At 45.4% G+C, this 17,594-nt stretch overlaps 1 long non-coding RNA gene across 1 annotated transcript in view; it reads left to right on the forward strand.

The window, feature by feature from the left end:
• Positions 1–2,765: 2,765 nt before the first annotated feature.
• LOC113958799 overlaps positions 2,766–17,594 on the forward strand; it is a 23,606-nt gene continuing 8,777 nt past the window's right edge. Inside the window, exons 1-2 of the long non-coding RNA XR_003531630.1 lie at positions 2,766–2,852; positions 5,197–5,198. This is a non-coding gene — a long non-coding RNA (uncharacterized LOC113958799). The remainder of the gene's footprint in view (positions 2,853–5,196; positions 5,199–17,594) is intronic.

The following is a 17,594-nucleotide window of genomic DNA, read 5'->3' on the forward strand; positions in this document are numbered from 1 at the left end:
ACTACGGAGACCACAGGGACAGACGCTACAGAGACAGATCAACAGACCGGTCTCGACCACGATCTCGATCTTGGTCCCGGTCCCACTCACGATCTCCTTCCGTCACACGCAGAAGGAGCGAAAACCCTAAGCGTAGATCTAAGCGCAGTGAACTGTGGTCCTATCTGCACGCCCAAGGAGAAAACATGAGGAAGTGGGATGGTGAACCTACTTCCAGACTCGAGGTCAGAGTGAGAGAACTAAAACACAAGGAAGATGATAAGAAAGTCATCTAAGTAGTAGATACAGATTTCTTCAAAAGAGAACTGAGATCTCCTAGATGCAGGAGGTCTGGAGTCCATTTCCAGGATGACAAGAAAGCCTCTGACAGGTCAAAACAAAGATCCGATGGTGAATACTCCGACCAGAACCAATAGAGGGACCCTACCTTCTGCCAAGAGAAGGAGAGGGATGAGAAAGATAACAGAGTTTACTGGACTGTGTGGGTTCGATGGCCTGGCACATCGGATCCTCAGAGATACCAAGTTTTAATAGATACCGGTGCACAGTGTACGTTAATGCCCTCAGGACATGTGAGCACAGAGACTGTTTCAATTTCTGGGGTGACAGGAGGGTCTCAAGAGCTGTCGGTGGTAGAGGCTGAAATAAGCCTGACAGGAGACCAATGGGAAAAACATTCCATTGTGACGGGGTCCGAAGTCCCTTGCATTCTTGGCATGGATTACCTCAGAAGAGGATACTTCAAGGACCTGAAGGGGTACTGATGGGTTTTTGGTATAGCCGCGGTGACTGAAGAGGAATCCAAACGATTATCTGCCCTGCCCAGCCTCTCAGAAGATCCTTCTGTTGTAGGATTACTGCGAGTTGAGGACCAGCGAGTGCCAACAGCCACTAAGACAGTGCATAGGCGACAGTATCGGACGAATCGAGAGGCTGTGATCCCCATCCATAAGATGATTCACAAGTTGGAAAGCCAAGGGGTGGTTAGTAGAACACACTCACCCTTCAATAGCCCCATTTGGCCTGTATGTAAGTCCGATGGTGAATGGAGACTGACGGTGGACTATCATGGCTTGAATGAAGTCACGCCACCATTGAGTGCTGCTGTACCAGACATGTTGGAGCTCCAGTACGAGCTGGAGTCCATGACAGAAAAGTGGCACGCCACCATCGACATCGCCAATGCATTTTTCTCCATTCCCTTAGCAGCAGAGTGCAGGCCTCAGTTTGCTATCACGTGGAGAGGTGTGCAGTACATGTGGAACTGACTGCCCCAGGGGTGGAAGCACAGTCCAACCATCTGCCATGGACTGATTCAGGCCACACTGGAGAAGGGCAAGGCCCCAGAACATATCCAGTACATTGATGACATCATTGTATGGGGGGACACAGCAGAAGAAGTTTTCGAGAAAGGAGAGGAAATCATCCAGATTCTCCTTAACGCCGGTTTCACCATCAAGAAGAATAAAGTCAAGGGACCTGCCAGAGAGATCAAATTCCTAGGGGTGAAATGGCAAGATAGACGACGACAGATACCAACAGATGTCCAAGAAGCGAGCTAATGAAGAACACGATAACAACAGAGAAGCGGACCGAACTGCACAGATTGAAGTGTCACAAGTAGACCTAGACTGGCAGTAGAAGGGAGAGTTGTTCCTAGCTCGATGGGCCCATGATACTTCAGGTCATCAGGGTCGAGATGACACCCACAGATGGGCACGAGACCGAGGGGTGGATTTAACCATGGATATAATTTCTGAAGTTATCCATGATTGTGAGACTTGTGCCACTATTAAGCAGGCGAAAAGACTGAAGCCCCTGTGGTATGGTGGACGATGGGATAAGTATAAGTATGGAGAGGCATGGTAGGTTGATTACATCAAACTGCCACAGACCTGCCAAGGTAAGCGCTATGTGCTTACCATGGTGGAAGCAACCACTGGATGGTTGGAGACTTTTTCAGTGCCCCACGCAACAACCCGGAATACCATTCTGGGCCTTGAAAAGCAAGTCCTGTGGTGACATGGGACCCCAGAACATATTGAGTCGGACAACTGGACTAATTTCAAAAATGACTTAGTTACCACTTGGGCGAGGGAACATGGTATCAGTTGGGTGTACCACATTCCTTATCATGCACCAGCTGCTGGGAAGGTTGAGAGATGTAATGGACTGTTGAAGACAACTCTCAAGGCACTAGGTGAGGGAACTTACAAAAATTGGGATAAGAACTTAGTCAAGGTCACCTGGCTAGTTAACACCAGGGGTTCTGTCAATCGAGTTGGCCCTGCACAAGCAGAATCCCTGCACATTGTTGATGGAGATAAAGTTCCAGCAATCCATTTGAGGGGAATGCTAGGGAAAACTGTTTGGGTTACCCCTGCCTCAGGCCAAGACAAAGCAATTTGTGGGATTGTCTTTGCTCAAGGGTCAGGACATACGTGGTGGATAATGAGGAAGGACGGAGTGATCCAATGTGTGCCTCAAGGAAATTTAACCTTGGGTAAAAACTAACTGTATGTCCTGAGTTGTGTTTTACAGGAAACCAGTCACCAGACGAGAGAGAGAGAGAGAGACCTGAACTAAGCTGATGTCAGTATCCAATGTTGAGACAGCCCAGAATGACAAAGCAGTCCTAAAATCAGAACTGCAATTGTGACTGAGGAGACCAGAGATCTGGACTGGACTGAACTGAACTAATGTCAGTATTGATTTCCAACAACGAGACAACTGCGTCGAGAGACCAACAAGGACTATATATATATGTATATGTGTATATATACGGGCGGGATGTAGGCGAACGTGAGATATAGGTGTTACGTAAAAATAGTATGGAATAAGGGGTGGAGAATGTGGTGGTTTGGGGTAGGCCTTCCTTGGTGACCAGTTTGTAACCAAGGAAGGGTCCAGATCTACCCAGTATTCCCTACAATTTTTACGTAAACCAGACTATAAGAAGAAAGGATGAGAGGCCTTCGCTCTCTTTCCTTCCGGTGGCTTGGAGGTGCAGGTTCCCTGCTGTTGAGTCTGCCGTGTTGGGGAGCAAGGCCTGGTAAGGCCTTGTCGACCTTGGGAGGCGGAGGTTGCCGGCGATCGTCCCGGAGCGACTCTCGGTTGTCCCAAGGAGAGTGGTGGGATATTTCTTTGCTAACTCTTTAGTTACTAGATCTCGGGTTACTGATTGGGAGATATTTATATATATATATATATTATTTTGGTTTTGTTCCCTTTCCCTTCCCCCTTCCCTTTCCCTTCCCCCTTCCCTTTCCCTTCCCCCTTCCCTTTCCCTTGTGAAATTGTATATATTTTAAATTGTATATATATTTCAATTGTAACATAAGTGTAAATATATTTTTATATATCACTTTAGCTGTCTCTCTCTCATTTCGGGTTTTCTTGGTTGTTTTTCTCCCTCTTCTCCCTGAGGTTTGGGGGGGGGGACTTCTGGTGGTAAGGTTTGGAGACTTGGCAGGGAGCCAGCTTCAAACCATATCAACCAGCTTCAACCAATGACAAGCATTGAAAAGATTTTTATCATCTGCAACTTCAAAATGTAACATTTATACAAATGCATAAGTGAAACCAATGGTTGTGACCCATTACTGGCTCTCGACGGGAGAAAAAGTTTGAAAAGCCCCACACCCCAACTGTAGTAGAGATATAGGCAGTATCCACCTGCTAGTATTAATGTAAGTGCAAGCTCTGGAGAAGGCAAAGAATGGAAACTAGTGACTTTTGGCACAAAAAGAAGACTTTTGTCCCACCTAAGGGCTTATGTCATGGTTTAACTCTGGTAGGCAGCTAAGCACCTGTGCTGGTTTAAAGGTAAACCAGCAGGGGAAATGAACTCAACTCAAAAGAGAGATTATAAGTCAGAATAACAATTTAATAAAATAACACAATAAGTACGATTATACAGACAAATGATTGGTTTTAACCCACAAAACCCAAATATATAACCCAGCACCCTGGGGCATGATCAGAGTGGTGTTCTTTGGGCCCACCTGAGTCCAAAGTAAAAGGAGAGGGAAAAACCTGTTGGTGAGAGCGCTGTTGCAATCTGGTCAAGAGTGGTGGTTGCAGTCTGGTTGGAAAGTGGTAGTTGCAGTCCAGTCGAGAGTGGTGGTCTGCAGTCTGGTTGAGAGCGGTGATCTGCAGTCTGGCCGAGAGCGGTGATCTGCAGTCGGGCCAAGAGCGGTGATCAGCAGTCTGGTTGAGAGCGGTGAGTTGCAGTCTGGTCGAGAGCGGTGGTCTGCAGTCTGGTTGAGAGCGGTGGCCTGCAGTCCTCCTCTGGATCCCACGAGTGGTAGTAAGGTCCCAAAACTCCAAGTTTATATATTCTCCAGTTCAGGCAGGAATACTCAGTCCTTCCCTCAGAGCAGGGAATTCCATAAAAGGGTATGAGGATGCTCAGCCCTTCCCTCAGAGCGGGGAAATCCATAAAAGGGTATGAGGATGCTCAGTCCTTTTCTCAGAGCAGGGAATTCCATAAAAGGGTATGAGGACAGGAACATCTTCCTATTTCGCAGGCCTCTACTGATAACAGTTTCTGGGAAAAGGGCATGGAAGACTATAGAATACACAGTTTTGGGCTACACCCATCCAGTGATGAATAGGTCCCAGCTGTTCTAACAAGGACAGCACCACACAGTCACTTACTCACTCACTCCCCCCACAATGGGATGGGGGAGAGAATCAGAAAGGTAAAAGTGTGAAAACTTATGGGTTGAGATTGTATGGGGTTTGCATGGCAAGGTTTTGCTGGAAATGAATGAATTCAAAACTCCACAAAAGTCTGGGCAGAAGATAATTTGGAACATGGAAAAATTAATTCTCAGGACCTCATAAAAGGTACAGGTCCACCACCACAAAGGCAATATAAGTATCCAAAAGAAGCAGAGAAAGGACTGCAACCCACAGTCAGGAGTATGAAAACATGGGGAAAATTGCCTCAAGACAATCAAGTTTCAGTTACAGTGTTGTCCTAGAAAAGCAAAGGAAGTAGGGATCAGGCAGTAGCACCTTGACAGCCAAAGGAAAGTCATGCCCAGGTTCTCACATATCCCAAACTCATTCTCACCGCTACATGATCTGTTCCTACAGCACGTGTTCTTTCCTCACATAGCAATGACTGCCTGAGTAATGAGAACACCACAGCTATGGTGGATTGATTGTGAGGCACCAGACAATTGACAGAAGTGGTGCTATCAGTTGTAGTACACTCCCTATACTGCTGCTTCTCCATTCTGTCTGCATGATGATCCATAATGTTGCATTGCTAGGTCACCTATCAAAACCCCTGAATCCTCTAACACATATTCCTTATTTCTATAAGGAAAATACCTTGTTTCCTGTGTATTTGGATGTACTACAGTGCTTGTTGGGAAAATGAAATCAGTTTATAGTGCGAAGCATTTATAAAATCTCATCTGGAATCCTGCATACAGTTTGCATCTGCTGTATTAAAGGAAGGTGAACTCTGATGGGAAAAGGTTCAGAGAATAGAGGTCTAAAACAACTAGGCAAGAATAGTAGAACAAGGCTGAGAGGGATGTAACTGCTGTCTATAAATGCTCTGAGGGAGAATAAAACAGATATTTCTGAGGGATAACATTAGCCCAAAGGAAAAAATGCTACAAGACATTCCAAAACAAATGTAAGCTGAAAACTACAATATTTCTAACAGTCAATGCCACAGACTTCTGGGAACAACCTTCCAGTTAGACCTGCAAGGATGGAAAGAAACAAGAAGGAAACACAAGCTTTCCTAGGCCTTGTGGGGTTCTGGAGAATGCATGTTCCTGGTTATAGTCGGCTTGTGAGCCCCCTTTATTGAGTGACCTGGAAGAAGAACCATTTTGAGTGGAGCCTTGAGCAGATCAAACAGGAGATAGCTCATGTGGTAGCTCTTGGGCCTGTTCAATCAGGACCAGCTGTGCAAAATATCCTCTTCACTGCAGCTGGGAAGCATGGTCTCACCTGGAGCCTCTGGCAAAGAACATCAGGAGAAACCTGAGGTTGACCATTAGGATTTTGGAGCCGGGGTTATCAAGGAGCAATAGCCCACTACACTCCAACTGAAAAGGACATATTAGCAGTGTATGAGGGAGTTTGAGCCACCTCAGAAGTTGTTGGTACAAAAGCATGTCTCCTCCTGGCACCGGGATTGCCCATGCTGCACTGGATATTCAAAGGGAACATCCCCTCAACGCATCATGTTGCACTCCAGTGCTACGTGGAGTAAGTGGGTAGCATTGATTACACAACGAGCCCAAATGGGAAAACCCAATTTCCCAGGAATTCTGGAAGAGACTATGGACTGGTCAGAAGGCAGAGATTTTGGAGCATTGCCTGAAGAGGTGACTTGTGCCCAAGAAGCACCACTGTATAATGAGTTACCAGAAAATGAAAGAAACCATGCTCTATTTACTGATGGATCCTGCCGTGTGGTAGGAAATCATCAGAGTTAGAAAGCTGCTGTGTGGAGTCCCACACGACAAGTCGTTGAGGTTGCTGAAGGAGAGGGCGAGTCAAGCCAGTTTGCAGAAGTGAAAGCCATTCAACTAGCCCTAAAGATTGCTGAATGAGAAAAATGACCTGTACTGTATATCTATACTGACTCCTGGATGGTGGCTAATGCCCTGTGGGGATGGCTGCAGCAGTGGAAGAAGACCAATTGGCAACGCAGGGGTAAACCTGTCTGGGCTGCTGCATTGTGGCAGGACATCACTGCACAGGTGGAAAACATGACTCTGAAGGTGTGTCATGTAGATGCTCACATGCCCAAAAGTCACGCCACTGAAGAACATTAGAACAATGAACAGGTAAATAAGGCTGCCAAGATTGGAATAGCTCAGGTAGACTTGGACTGGGAGCAGAAGGGTGAGCTATTTATAGCCTGATGGGCCCATGAAACATAAGGACATCTAGGAAGAGACACGAGATACAGATGGGCTCGTGATCGAGGGGTGGACCTGACCATGGAGACCATCACACCGGTCACTCACAAATTTGAAACATGTGCAGCAATCAAGAGAACCATGGTATGAGAAACAAAAATAAGGTTTTTTTATATATGCGTATCGCGAAGTTGTAAGATATCCAAGTTCCAAAAACTAGACTTGAGTATCAGCGTCTTTTTCGGTCGGATAAGGGAAATACAAAAGTTCTTAAAAATTAAAATCTTTTGGGGCCATTTTGTACACAGGGATTCTTTTCTCTCTTTGGGCTAAGAACAAAGGAAGATCCATCATCTTTGACTGGGGACACCTTGCAGCCAACTGGAAGGAAGGGAAAACCCCTTTTCAGAGAAAAGAAACCTTTTTAGGCAAAAATTAATATATTAAACTTATCTGAAAAAGGGTGGGATTTTGTGAAACTATAAAATGTATAAGATGTAAACCCAAAGGGTCTTTCTTCTTGGAAATTCAGTGAGAGAAAGACCTGGCACGCTGAATAAATTCTTCCTTGTTTCTTTGTTCCCTGAGTTTATGCCGTCTTTCTAAATTTAAAAGAGGGTTTTTTCCCACAATGGGAGTAAAACCTTCTTGGAATAGAGGGCAGTTGCTGGGTTTCCGATATGGTGAGGCCTGGCAAATTAACTGCATTGGACCACTGCCATGAATATGCCAAGGCAAGAGCTACATACTCACCATGGTGGAGGCAATGACTGGCTGACTGGAAACACCCTGTAAACCAGACCACTCCCAGAAACACCATCTTAGACCTCAAGAGGAACATTCTGTGGCGACATGAGACCCCAGAGAGAACTGAATCAGATAATGGGACTCGCTTTCGGAATAACCTTATAAACTCTTGGACCAAGAAACATGGTATTAAGTGGATATATCACATCCCTTATCACCCACAAGCCTCTGAAAAGATTGAAAGGTATAATGGACTGCTAAAGACTATACTAAAAGCGTTAGGCAGTGGGACATGGAAGCACTGGGAGGCAAATTTAGCTGAAACCACTTGACTGGTCAACACTATGGGATCTGCCCAAAGAAAACCCCTACACACTGTGGGAGGAGAGAAGGTCCCCATACTACACATAGGGAAGTGGCTGGGGAAGTCAGTGTGGGTTTCTTCTCCCATGGGAAAAGGCAAACCCATCCATGGGATTGTCTTTGCTCAGGGACCAGGGTGTTTCTGGTGGGTAATGCAGAAGGATAGGGAGACCTGTAGTGTGCCTAAAGGATATTTAACCTTGGTGGAAAGATAATCTGTGGTGTTGATTCAGAGAAATCCTTAAACAATATATATAAAGTGCACTTTTATTATGGCCGGGGAGATGCAAGGGGATTTCGCCCCCCCCCGTGCATGTCCACTGAGAAAAGAAACACACAACTTTTAATACAGTGAGTTTCAAAATTATCTATCATTGTCCTAGTTAGAACAGCTGGGACCAGTTCATTACTGTGTGGGTGTAACCCCAAACTGTGTATTCTATAGCCCTCCATGCCATTTCCCAGAAACTGTTATCAATAGACCATTTACACTGTCTGCCCAGACCACACCTGACTCCTCAGGCTATAAACTGAGTGTTAAGAGGCCTGCGAGACAGGAGGATGCTCCTGTCCTAACACCCATTGTGGAACTCCCCACCCTGAGGGAGGTACTGGCATTCCTGCCTGAACCGGAAGATAAATAATCTTGGGATCTTGGGACTTTTTTAACCACTCGTGGGATCCAGAGGACTGAGACAATCACTCTCAACCAGACTGAGACCACCATTCTCAACCAGACTGCAACCACCACTCTCGACCGGACTGCAATCACCACTCTTGACCAGACTGCAACAGCACTCTCACCAACAGGTTTTTTCCCTCTCCTTTTACTTTGGACTCAGGAAACCCAACGAACACCACTCTGTTCATGCCCCAGGGTACTGGGTTATACATGTGGGTTTTGTGGGTTAAAACCAATCATTTGTCTGTATAATCGTACTTATTGTATTATTTTATTAAATTGTTATTCTGACTTATAATCTCTCCTTTGAGTTGTGTTCATTTCCCCCGCCGGTTTACATTTAAACCAGCACATTTTTGGTGCCCAGCATGGGGCAGAGAGAGAAGTCAGAATCACAATTTCATTTTAAGCATTTGTCTATTTGGATACAGAAACTCCCTGATCACCATGTTGTTTGATGTATTCACGTGGATGTTGTATCTGAACCTGTTCATATATTCCACAGATGGGGAACTATTTGCCTATTTTGATGATCTCTTTAAGACCAGGGAGAGGGATCCAAATTGCTTTATTAATATACTGTGTTTATGTTATCGTAACATCAGAAGCAGTGAGTTTCATTGTGAATGTATATTCAGTCCTGTTTGCTTGTCCTGGTTTGGGTTGCCACCTCTGGGGCCTCATTAAAAATCGCACCCAGCCCTTTGGGGGAACAGGGGGGAATGGTTGCTTCCAGCCTCTCACCTCCTTCTTCCCCTTCAGACCTGCTACAACAGTCTGAAAATATTGAGTTCCTTCTTGATGTTAAAGACAGCATAATGTTATTGTTAGTGTTGCTTTGTCTGCTCTGTACTGTCTATACCATGTTTAGGGTCAGAACAGGGGCTTCTAGGGAGGTTGTCTGGATGACTGCTCTGGGAGTGGATAATGTTGAGTGGCACGGGAAGTGGGAGGACATCGGGCAGTATTTGGAGAAGTTTTCTCCAATGATCTGGAAATTCACTCCTGAACAACTGCAGGATCCTGTTAGCGTGATAAGACTGGTGAAGGAAAAATGCTCTGGCAACTCCAGAGATGGCCAGCTCACAGCAACCTGCTGGGCCCTGACCACTGCCTACTGGACACTACTTGACATGGTACAGCACTGTCAGGGGGAGGAGAGAAGGAGCAAATCCACAGGCACCACATCCACCTAAACCACAGCTGAGTCAGAGGGAAAAAGAAATAAATCAACCGGCACCATGTCCACACAAACCATCGAGGAAGCCAGGAGAACAACCGAAACCAATAGCAGTCGCCTCTGTCCAGAAAAGGAAATCAAAGACTAAATCAGTCCATATAGCAAATGATGACAAAGAGGCAGGACCTTCACATCCACTGGAGGAGACAGAGTCAGAAATAATCACTCGGTCCCTATCCCTGGGTGAGCTACGTGAGCTTCGGAGAGAGTTCACATGACAGACGAATGAGTCCATTCTGACCTGGCTGGGATGCCACAGCTAATGATACAGTTCTAGATGGGAGTGAAACCAGACAACTGGGATCCCTGTCTCGAGATGTAGTCATTGATCAGGGGATTGGAAAGGGGCAGGAAACTCTAAGCCTCTGGCAGTGACTGTTGTCCAGTGTGAGGGAGAGATATCTTTTTAAGGAGGACCTCCACATACAGCAAGGACAGTGGAACATAATGGAACAAGGTATCTGGTGCTTAAGAGAATTAGCTGTACTGGAGATAATCCTTCCAGAGAACAAAAGATTCCCTAAAAGTCTAGATGGTGCACAGTGCACATCCCAGATGTGGTTAAAGTTTGCACGACTTGGGCCCGAAATGTATTCCTGCTACTTAACAATGCTGCAATGGAGGGAGGGAGAGGACAAGGTGAGTGAGTTGGTTAGCAAACTCAGAATTTATCAAGACACTGTCACCGCCCCATTACAAACCCACGTCTCATCTATGGAAACCAAACTGACTGAACATGTCCGAAGCCTGGAAGAGAAGATTGAAGAGGGGCACCAGAAACTAAAAGAGGCAATTAAAGAAGGGATCTTCCATATCTCGCCAGGACAAACAAGAGTCTCTGCTATCAGGAGCCAGCATCCCCCAGCAAAGGAGAGAGGGTACACTCCACATAGGAATCTATGGTTTTACCTCCATGAGGAAGTGGGATGGAAAACCCACCTCTTCCTTAGCAGCCTGGGTACATGAATTGAAAAGAGGAACAAGTACCACAAGGAACTCTTCAAGGATAAATGCTGCTCCAATCTCTCGTGGGCAAGACTCCAGACGGTACAGGAATGATCATAGAATCATAGAATCAGTTGGGTTGGAAGGGACCTCTGAGATCATCAAGTCCAACCCTTGATCCACTACCGCTGCAGTTACTAGACCATGGCACTAAGTGCCACATCCAGTCTCTTTTTAAAAATCTCCAGGGATGGAGAATCCACTACTTCCCTGGGCAGCCCATTCCAATGTCTGACCACCCTCTCTGTAAAGAAATTCTTTCTAATATCTAACCTAAACCTCCCCTGACACAACTTGAGACCATGCCCTCTTGTCTTGCTGATAGTTGCCTGGGAAAAGAGACCAACCCCCGCCTGGCTACAACCTCCTTTCAGGTAGTTGTAGAGAGTGATGAGGTCTCCCCTGAGCCTCCTCTTCTCCAGGCTGAACAGCCCCAGCTCCCTCAGCCTCTCCTCATAGGACTTGTGCTTGAGTCCCTTCACCAGCCTAGTTGCTCTCTTCTGGACCTGCTCCAGCACCTCAATATCCTTCCTGAACTGAGGGGCCCAGAACTGGACACAGTACTCGAGGTGTGGCCTCACCAGTGCTGAGTACAGGGGAAGAATCACTTCCTTGGACCTGCTGGACACACTGTTCCTGATCCAGACCAGGATGCCATTGGCCTTCTTGGCCACCTGGGCACACTGCTGGCTCATGTTCAGCTTCTTGTCAATCCAAACTCCCAGGTCCCTCTTTGCCTGACTGCTCTCTAGCCACTCTGTCCCCAGCCTGTAGCACTGCATGGGGTTGTTGCGGCCAAAGTGCAGGACCCGGCACTTGACCTTGTTGAACCTCATCCTGTTGGAATCAGCCCAACTCTCCAACCTATCTAGGTACCTCTGCAGAACCCTCCTGCCTTCCAGCTGATCAACACTCCCCCCCAACTTAGTGTTATCTGCAAATTTGCTGATGATGGACTCAATCCCCTCGTCTAAATCATCAATGAAGATATTAAACAGAACTGGGCCCAACACTGATCCCTGGGGGACACCACTAGTGACCGGCTGCCAACTGGATGCAGCACCATTCACCACCACTCTCTGGGCCCGACCCTCCAACCAGTTCCTAACCCAGCACAGAGTGCCCCTGTCCAAGCCGTGGGCTACCAGCTTTTTCAGGAGAATGCTGTGGGAGACAGTGTCAAAGGCCTTGCTGAAGTCCAGGTAGACCACATCCACAGCCTTCCCCTTGATGCCTTAAGCCCCTAATGGTTTTTTATTTTTCTAATATTTGTAAACCTCATAAGTTTTATAAGTAGATTTTAAAAACAACAACCCTCACTCCCTTGTCCCTTTCCCTGTAGCACCCTTAGTTTACACATTCCTTAACCCTCTTACCCCATTCTACGCTCCCTATATCACTCCTACTCCCGAATCCAGTCGAAATGCTTAGTCTTTTGTCAAGGCAAGGCCTAGATTGTTTGCAGAACAGCATATCAGGGCCTGAATAACAAAATGAAGTCAAGAACTGGGTGACTATGTACCCTTTGTGCTCTGAAGATGGTGAAGATGATGAAGTAGAGGGTCCCAAAATACACCCCAGACCCATTTCTCGGGGGTGGACCCGGGGCGGTCCAGAGTAAAGGTCACCGGGTGGACACATTTGGGATTGGATAGATGGTATTATAAAATGTAGCATCTGGGCCACAGCGGGCGCGCCCCATGTAGCATCTTTTGCCTTGGCATAATAAACCCTTTCTTATGTCACCCCTAATTAACTGCTCCAGCGATTTTTTGAAGCACCTACATCCCACAGCATCAGCTGGTGGCCCGTACGCTGGGGAAACCTGGACTGGGACTTCTTTAGACTGGAAACTTTCATCGTGCAGGAATTCCTCAACAAGCTGGCTTTTATCTGAGATAATTCCCGCCCTGGTCTGAGAAGCCCAGCTCCACAGAACCCACAGAAGCACAGAAGCAAGCATGGAGCATAGAGGTGAGATAAGAAAAGAGTGAATAAGGGAAAAAGGTATCTGGTTAGTCAGCAGTTGCAGGAAAGTTTTGTGTTCTGGGAGATAGGGAACACGGGTGACTGAAAAGTTAGCTTAATTGCTAAGAATTGAAAGCTTATATTGCTTTTGCTTTTGTTACATGAATTGCTTTAAAGCTTCCAATGTTTATACTTGCACATATCTTGTTCCAGCAACAATTTGTAAACATCTCTGTCTCTCTGACTACTGCAGCTTGTGGAAGAATTTCTCCTAAAAACAGTTTGATGAAAGGCCCATAGAATTTTCATATGATAGTGGAATCGTGTTTATCTATTTATGTTTTTAAGATGCTTTTTATCTAGTGTCATCTAGGAATGTATGCGAACCTGAATTTGCATAAGGAGTCCTGCACTAAGACCAAAGACGGATAAGAAAGTGGCATCAATGCTGTAGTGAAAGGCAACAGAGCCGAGAAAGCACAGAGTGACCCTTTGCCTGCACACCATCTCAGCTTCTGTAAAGCAGTGGGTAAAGCCATCTGAAACCAGGAGCTGCCTTTTCCCAACCACGCTGAACAACTTCTGAGAAACACACTCTGCATGAACCTTCTATGGCCTTTTCTCACTTATCACAGAACCCCAATGTTCTCTAGGGCAAGAAATTTCACAGTGGTGTTGTACTTATGAGAAAATGTATCTCCTTTTAATGGAAATCTGGTGCTTGTTATTTTTACGGAGTGTCCTTTAGCAAAGTGATAATCATTCTGTTCTCTACATGATTTGTATTTTCAGAACTTTAGCCTTTCTGCCTCAGTTTTCTTATCCTCTGAGAAAAAATCCTGATATAATGAATCTTATTTTATAAACTGTTCAATAGCTCCAGATATATTTTGTCAACTTCTCTACCTTTTCCAGTTCTATTAGGTCTTTTTTAAATGCGACGACGTACAGAGCTATGAAAGATTCTAAATGTTCACTATGTCTTTACCAGTGGCATAAATAATGTTTTCTATTTCCAAGTACTTAGCTAGTAATGTCTAATATTCTTGTATTTTCAGTACTATTCTAGCAAGTTCAACACTGCATCATGGGGATCCTGGTTCTGACTTCTAACCAGGAATTTACAGCACTGCAACAGCATTAGTTCTGTGGACTCTCCAATAAGACCCTAAAAATCTGACTTGCGCCATTGCTTACAATCCTTGAGACAATCTGGTAACATCGTTGTTGGAATAATTAGTTTAAGTTGCTTAAATAGTTTGCTGAAAAATGCTTTCTTAGCTTTATTGCTTTGTTGGTATTCATATATCTAAAAATGCACCTATTTTAACAGGTGAGGAAACTTTTATCCATGGAGGCAAGAGATACCTGTAATATCACTCCATGAGGTAAAGATGATTGACTACAGTCTAAGTTGGAACAGGACAACCTGCCCCCAGTAAGGCCTAGAATTTGTCCAGAGAGTATAAGCTCTCTGTGGTGAGCTACCGGCACTGCCAGGGTGTTTTTGCATCCAGATGCAGTCTGCTTCGAGTGAGCTCGTAACTCAGTTTCTTGTTAATAGATCCCTTGGGGCAGATTAGAGTGAAATGACACTGAATAATCCATGTTTATATATATATGTAGGGTTTATTTTAGAACAATTTAGTTGCAACGAAAAGGAGGTAGGTAGCTGTTTTGATTATTATTATCTATAGAAATGCAACAACATAAAAGCATAAAAATTACACTTAAGAAAATGTATAAGGGAATAGAAAGAAAGAGAAAGAAAAGGATTGGAGTAGAAAGATATCACCACCCATGGATTGAACAATGAGACTTGATTGTTGCAATTTCGATGTCCGTTGGTCAAAGTGATGGTCGCAGTCTTGATTCGTCAGGCATAGTGGAAGCCTACAAAACACAAAGTTCAAGGGGTTAATATATGTTGAGATTTATGTGAGAACACCTGGGTAACTCCCCAGGGGATGGAGTTTTACACTGTCTGATGTAACACTGTCAATCACATGCAGTCCTGTGGTGGAAGGCCTCAGAAATAAGTCTGGGGGCACTTCGGGGGGCTTTGATGATTTATGACACCTTCTAAGACATGACAGCTGCCTCTCACATCAGTGTAGTTGAACCAGTTATGCCCCACCAGAAAGGATGAATACCTTCAGGCTTACATGTAAATGTCCTATGTGAATGTGACCTTCTGGGGGAAGGGGGAGTTTTACAGCTGAACCAGTTGTGCAAGGGAGGACATTGGCATGATAAAAAGCACTATCCTGCCTCTGCAGGGTCTACTTCTGTTATAGTTTAGCTAAATGAAGATTTTCCTGTTGAATTTTCTCATATCATCATGTGGTTTTGGAGAAGAATGAGGGACACCCTTCCTTTCTTCCCCTGCACAGGACGGGGAGTGGGGAAAGATGAAGGCTCCCGCCAGGAAATATCACAAGAACTTAATAGGATAAACTTGCTACCCGGACCGGAACATGCTCTCTCTGGTTCCTGGGGCTGCAACTGGGAGGAGGTTGCCAGCCGCTGAGCCCCCAGAGCTGCCCTGCAGCCCAGCTTCACCGTTCCCATGCCAAGCAGAAGCCCTCCTGTTCGTCATGGCTGCTGGCTGGGGAAATCTCTTTTGTGCTGCGTGGTGAGCAGCTGCTGCTGCCACCTCAGGGTAGTGCTGCTCTCACTACTGCCACTCATCACTGCTGTGGGAACAAGTTAAGCCAGCAGGACCTGCATTCAGTTAATAAGGATCAAAAAAAGTGTTTTGGCCTTGACTGGTGTTTTTGATAAAGAGAGTACTGTGTTCTCAAAGTGGAACACTGCTTAATGGTCTGCATCATAACCTGTGTTTTTCTCTCATGGCTGAACACAACCACCACATGATGTGAGGTGAACGTGTGGGATCAAAGCACTGGTTTAGGATGATCCTGGGAATTTAGGTTAACTGGATGACAACACCAGGTGCTGTTTACACAGGAACCCTAATAAAAGGGGAACACCATCCCAAAATCGAACTCTGTGTGGTGTGCAGCCTCATTTCTTTCAGTGCCCATATTTGCCATATCTGATGACTCCAATGTTCAACCTGCATTATGGGACCCTTCTTCAGCGTCCACAACTCAATGGAGGTGGTAAGTGCCGGCATTTCATCCCATTAGAATGGGACAGAAAAGCCTGTGGGACAGGAATCTGCAGAGTCGAGTAGTAATACCGGGGCAGGAAATTTCCCAAGAACACAGACTTTATTTGAAGATTTTGCAACAGGTCTTGAATGCACTAGGACATAAGGTTATGAATGAACAATTGGAACATTTACTTTTGTGCATGCTTTGCAACTGTTGAGAGTAACAGAGTCTGATATAGGGACAAAGGGACAATAATGGCAATATGATATTTAAATTTGGACACCTTGAAAATACACTCTTTTAGACTTGTTGAACAACCTTTTTAGGGAGAAGAAAAATATATAAATCATACTAATTTACCTCTGGCAGGGGATTCCCCCTCCCCCTTCCTTAACATAATTGCTTTTGGCTGCAACCTGCTGCCCCGGGTCCAAGCTACCATGTGGGATGCCACAGGGGGTGACGGGGCTGATGCCTCCACGTGGGATGCCCTGGGGGCGAGGGCAACCAGAAAAAATCAGCGCTTAACCACTTCCCCCCCACACCTCAGCATGCCTCCTTGGCAGCCCCCCTCCCTGCTCTGAGCCTTCTAGCTCTGCAGCTGCCAGCATGCCAGGCCTGAACTTCAACCACAAAACTGAAAGAAGAGGAGGAAGGAGAGAAAGAAAGGAAGGGGAAAGAAAAAAAAAAGAAAAAAAAAAGGTGGGAGCTTGGATGCATGAACCATCTGAAGAATGGACACACAGCATTGGAACCATTGAATCTATTTGATAATTTAAGTGCCTAGAACTTTGTTCTTGGTAACTTTAAAAAGGGAAGTGCTTTAAACCAACAAACACCTTGTCCTAGGTACATGTGTACAATTAGATGCACTCACGCACATGCCATAGTCGAGATTTAAAGAAAAAAGTTAAGAATAATACTATAATTGAGAAAAAAGAATGTTAAAACTTCAGATTGATTGATTGAATTATGCCTGTGTCAGGGACCTGAGTCGTGTCTGAGACTCTGCCATAGTTGGTCCCTGGTTGTGTTTGTCCATGTGGCATGGGAAAATATTGTACAGTTTCACTGTTGGGAACTTGACTTTTGGAAAAGAAACAACAGAGCCATTGTTGGCACGGAGTTGGTATCATAAGCCATTGTGGTCTCAGTTAGTGCGCTGGCCACACGTGAGCCAATGTCACAATTGGAAAATTCCACTCCTGTGAGGGGGATATAAGAGGTGGTTCTGGGTTGGACGGGGGGACACGATGAGATGCACACTGCTTTGATCCAGGGGATGCCCTGAAAGGTGCATTGCCTGCTTGCCCCTCCCACCAAGTACCATGCTCCATCTCCTTCTCCTGCTCAACAACTTTTCAGAAATTCAGGGGTCGGTATATATTAATTGCTATCGCAAGTAATAGGATAAAGTTGCTTTGCTTATACCCTTTGTGTCTCAGTGTTTGTGATTTTGGGAATCCTCACGAACCTAGAACAATGCCAGGTTATTTGTTGTTTTAAATATGTACATATAGATTTTTTTGATATGTGTTTAAATCTTCCTCGAAAATACAACTGATAGAAAA

Source organism: Corapipo altera, unplaced genomic scaffold (genome assembly GCF_003945725.1).
Source record: "Corapipo altera isolate COAL_440 unplaced genomic scaffold, ASM394572v1 61242, whole genome shotgun sequence".
Lineage (NCBI taxonomy): Eukaryota > Metazoa > Chordata > Aves > Passeriformes > Pipridae > Corapipo > Corapipo altera.